The sequence below is a fragment of the Drosophila navojoa genome, chromosome 5 (genome assembly GCF_054131105.1).
Source record: "Drosophila navojoa isolate 15081-1374.11 chromosome 5, UAZ_NAV_1.0, whole genome shotgun sequence".
In the NCBI taxonomy this organism is placed as follows: domain Eukaryota; kingdom Metazoa; phylum Arthropoda; class Insecta; order Diptera; family Drosophilidae; genus Drosophila; species Drosophila navojoa.
This window is the reverse complement of record NC_142893.1, coordinates 1,121,325-1,126,618: the sequence shown is the minus strand read 5'-3', so window position 1 is coordinate 1,126,618 and position 5,294 is coordinate 1,121,325. Positions and strand designations below refer to the sequence as shown.

Below are 5,294 nucleotides of genomic sequence, written 5' to 3'. Positions count from 1 at the left end.
GTTGAAAAGTTTGCCAACACGCACATTAACACTAACGCACACGCACACACACACACTCGGAGACACGTTGAAGGTAAGCACGCAATAGAACGGAAATTGTATCGTTTATTGATGAAATGTTTGACCAACTGACAGCTGGACAAAAGTCCCGCAATTTAGCTAGACTGCGGTTATCTTGGTGCTGTTGTTGTTTGTATATGTATGTATGTATATGTATGCTAAGCTGAGAATCAATTATAGCAGCTGCATTTGTCGTTTACCAACACACGCGTACACACACGCCCACACGCACACAGACACACGCTTAGAAAGCACTTCTTTTTGCACATTTTGGCATTTTGGATGTCAGAATTAGTCGAGCGTCCGATGGGAATTGACTTTGCTTCCGGTTTATGTTAACCCGTCTAACGGTTTCTTAGCCTTTTTAGCGACGGCGTTTTGCGATACGTAACGTTACGCGTAGCGTTTGTTCAGCGACTCGCTCGCATTTGAGACAAATGCGAAAAAATCAAAACGAATTGACTCGATGATGATAACGTTAGTGCTGAAGCTGACGCTGACGCAGAACGTTGACGCCGACGACGACGCCGATGCCAACACCGGCGCTGGCGCTGACGCTGACGACAACAATGATTTCAATCGCCAACACCCAATACACCCATCCGCCCACTCGCTCACCCCCCCTCTCTGGCAATAGCTGGCTGGCTGGCGTGCCAAACAATCGACAAGTGAAAAACGAAAACGAAATGCGAAAAGCGGGTAAGGCGCGCGTTATCTGCTTTTCTATCTGCCGACTGCTTTGATTTGCAAGGCGGATGTGTGCCGTGCGCAAGACAGAGACGGCTATAGCATGCAGCTGCCATCTTAACGCGAGCAGCACTGAGCATAGCTAGCTGTCGCGCTCTGACCACTGCGCAGCTGCAAGTCAGAGCGAGATAGTAAGCGCTTGCTGTGCGTAATGCAAGCGCCGCCCACAAAAACGTAAGCATTGCACGTGTGTGTGTGTGTCGGCTGGGCCAATGGGGTGGGGGGACACTCAAGTCGATAGGCAGCAGTTGTTTTTGGCGCCTGTTATGCGGCGCCTATCGATAGGCGATAGTCGAGAAAAAACGAGCGCTAAGAAATCGGCGCAGCCAGCTTCTCGCCCCCCCTTTGCATTTGCTGTTGCGCTGGCAACCAGCCATTCACAGTTATTGCCAAAAGTCAAATGCGGGGCGTGGGGGAGACGGCGGCCAACAGTGGAATTTGTATAAAGCATAACTCTCAGAGGATGACAGAGATTGAGCCGTGTGCCAGCTAAACATTTGCAGCTATATAAGATGGCTCCTGGCTGCCGCTGCTGCTGGTGCTGTTGGTGGTGCTGCTGCTGGTGCTGCCGTGGCGGCTGCCACGTGTGCCCACTCACCTGTTGTAACAGTCGCCCACGCCCCGCCTCCACATTCTCAGCTCGCCTCTCTGCAGTTGCTTATTAGTTTTTTGTTGTCAGGACGCTGCTTTTTGGTGGAATTTGCTATATATATACATATATATTTGTTGCAGCATGCAAAATGTTGAATTAGCCAGCAAAGAATGTTGCCGAAATGAAACTTGCCATGGCAACCGTTTGCCCCGAAAGCAAAATAAAAGTAGAATTCCCAAAAATCAAATGAAAATAAAAAATAAAATAAAAAAATCGACCTCTCATCTCTTTCCGTCTCTCTCTGTCTCTTTCTCTATCAAGTGCAAGCGCAAGCAAACAAATTCGTGGCGTTAATTAAAAACTCAAATTCAAGACCCCCGAAAACCCAACCACAAGAAGCACAAACAAATTATTCAAGCTGTTGTACAAAGACCCAAATTGATGTATGTCTCAACCCAGAAGACGAGGAAGAAGAGATAGTGGAAGTAGAAGCAGCAGTAGAAGTCTAGCAATTGATACAGTAAAATACATTTAGATCTGTAAAATATCACACACAATTCTCAGATCTGACAGGTAGCCAGCTCTCTACCTGTCTACCAGTTAAGTAAACACAGAATCCAAACAAGTAGAAGGAGCAACATTTCAGATATCCACAACTAATCTCAATTGTTTGCAAAAGAGCTGAAGAGCCCCAGAGACATTGAGTGATACATACATAGTATAAAATGTATATGCATTTATTTACATGATCTTAGATTCTTTTGTGTGAGTTGAAACAATTCGATTCAGATAGACTTTGGGTAATCTCTAATGAGTCGTGGATTTATTCAAATAAATAGCAAAGCTTAAGAAGCCATAAAGATAGAACTTAATATTAGGTAAGGTATATATTCCATATTTAATATAGATAATATATGTATTACTGATAATTATATAAAGAGAAAAAATAATATTAATATGTTAAAAATAATTACGTTATTAATATTATTTTTTTTTTTTACAATTATTTTCATTCATATTTATGATTATTATATTGAGTTATTTATATGACAAGTTTTATTTCACTTCTTACTTAAATTTTTGCTTATCAAGCTCTAATTTGCTCCGAGTAAACTATAAAGCTTATCTAACTTGCGTTGTTTACCCTCAAACACCCAATCATTCATCTATTCCCATAGCCCTTCCCATTTTTTGTGCGTGTGTAGTGCACAGAAAAATCAAAAATCAATAAACAAAATAATCGTGAACAATAACAAATAAAAAGAAAAACATCTCAATTCGATGTTGGGCTCGTTTATTAGAGCTTAAGTCTATTTTCAGACTAGACGAAGAAGAGAAAGGAGAGTATATGGGTTTGGCTTAGTATGTATTTCATTGCAGAACAGATTAAAGTATAGATCGTTGATATAATATGTATATAATCTGATACTTAGCCTATAACTTCTAACTATAAACTCTTGAGTATAACAACAAGTCTAAGCAGGTATTTGCCAGTCAGTAATGCCCGGCTGCAGCGTTCTGCCTTCCTTTTTTTTCGTTTTGTATATTTTTTGCTTCGATTTTGTTATCAGCTATGTTCGACCGTGTTAATTAATCAAAGGCGTTTCAGGCTGTTGCGCATTTGATGGACTGATATAAATTCATACATACATATCCGTATATATGTATATGTGTGTGTGTAAACGTGTGTGCCTCTCATATTACGTTGACAACTAGTTGAATTTCACAATATTTTTGAAATTGTTTAGCTGTCCTCAAGGCAAACATCGCCTCAATTAGAGTTCACGCAAGAAAGAAAGAGATAGAGAGAGCGAGAGAGAGGCGCACTTTTGCATGCTATGCATGGACATGACATAAATCACTTTACAGTATATTGGCTGAGCCGCTGGCATACTAAGCTGCAAGGAGTTAAAGAGAGAGGAGTGCAGCAGCAAAGTGGAAGAGTGGAGGAGTGGGAGAGTGGGAGAGGGACACATCTCTATGTCTGCAATGCTTGGCACTTGGCATGTGCGCGGCATTTTTTGACTTTGTGTCAAAGCAACGCTTAAGCCGCCGCCAACGAAACGGGAGTGGGAGCGGGACAAAGAGAGAGAGAGAGAGAGTGGGTGAAGTGTACGTGCAGAATATGCAACGGGATCTCTCTGCTCGCTCGACTCAAACCCAGTTTAGCAGCTCCTTTGCTCTCCACATCAATTGGCTTTTAAGCTAGAGCATAAATCAAGCGCGAGATTTACACAGAAGAAACAAGAGAAACAAAAACAAATGCGTGGCATCGAGTGGTGGGATTTTTTGTTATTTGGTTTTTATTTTCGAGGCGTTTTATTGAAAGGATAATCGATGGCAGCGGCCAAAAATTGCATTAAAGGCTTTGCCGTGGACCTTTAAAACAAACACTCGAAGAAGATGTCGACGAACTTTGAAATGCGGCTCTGCGGTCAATCTAATTGAATGATGAATTGCGTTTGGACACTGGCTCAAGGGGCTGTGGCAGGGGCAGGGGCAGGCGCATGGGTAGGGGGCGATGCGGCAGGGCGGGGCGGAGCAAAACGCAGAAATTTCTTCACTTGAAACGCAAAAAGCAAGCCAAAGGAAGTGCGAGAGAAGGATGTATAAGGGGAGGGGTGAGCGGGAACTGATAGAGGTTGCTCTCAGTGTTGACACTGTTGCTACTTTCCCGCCAACTTTGGCTATATTAAAGCTAAAATTTTTTGAGGAAGCTGGCTTGTTTTTGATACTTCTCTGAGGTTTTTAAAGTTATATTTAAAGAAACTTTTAGTTGGTTTGTGTAAATATTTATTTAATTTAAGACAAATAAGCTTAAGCTTATTTTTGCTCTATAGTTTAACTTTTGCTACTATTTTTTATAGACCTAGCTCTTTTTTTCGGTGTCAGCACTGGCTGAAGTAGGGTTACTGTTAGCCAGGGACAATGGTTCCTTGGGACAGTGCAGCGACAAAGACGAATACGCATAATCAGTCAAAATTTATGACAAGCAGACCAGAAACTCAGCTTAAGCATTTAATTGGTGCCCGTTTGTTGTTGTTGTTGTTGTTGTTGTTATCGTGTGTTGTTGCTGCTGCTGCGTGTGGGCCCCTGGTTGACTAATTAGCTAAAGGCGTAAGGCTCCATTTTTGGACAACATTTGCATTGAGTTTTTGCTAGACCCAAAATCCGAAAAAATTCCCTTGGAGGATCCTTCGCTCTGTGCTCGTGTCGGTGCTGTGTCCCTTTTCCGAGCTGACGGATGGCTTCAGCTGCAGTCGCTGCTCTTTGGTAATTTGTCTAGGCGCAGGCGACATGCCGCACGCCCACTCTTTGAGTCAACTAACGGGAACTTGAGTTGCTTTCAACTTGTTTGTGTCGCAACTCTGCCTTCCTCTCCCTCTCTCTCTCTCTCGCACTTGTTCTCCCTCGCTCCTTGCCGTGCAGCCGTGTGACGCATAAAAAAAGGAATTCGCTGCTTGTGAAAAGGCAGCCAAAAATGTTGGTGCTTAGTGCAGTTCCATGTAACGCATTATTCTTGCTTAGTGTCTATCTCTATAGCTATTTTTACCTCTCACTCTCGCTCTCTCTCTCTCCCTCTCGTCTTTTTATGTGGCTCAGCATAGCTTTTTCTTTGTTTTTGTGTTTCTCTCTGGCAGGCTTTTTCAAAAATAGTTTACAAAATGTTTTTAAAACTTAACTTAATCGACTGCTATAAAATTACCTCTAACCTAAAAAATATTCTCCTTCAACGGTCTCCTGTTCTATCGCGATTTTAATGCGTTTAATACGTTGTATGCTTTCTTCCTAAGCATTGCAATCACTCTCTCATTATAAACTAGAATTATTTCAAAAAATGTTTAAAATAATGCTAGTTTATACGTTTTAAGCATGCAATATATAATATTGATTT

The 5,294-nt window shown here is 42.1% G+C and overlaps 1 protein-coding gene across 1 annotated transcript in view; it reads left to right on the top strand.

The window, feature by feature from the left end:
- CAH14 (Carbonic anhydrase 14) overlaps positions 1 to 5,294 on the top strand; it is an 82,157-nt gene that overhangs the window by 57,524 nt on the left and 19,339 nt on the right. The gene's annotated exons all lie outside the window — the stretch shown is intronic.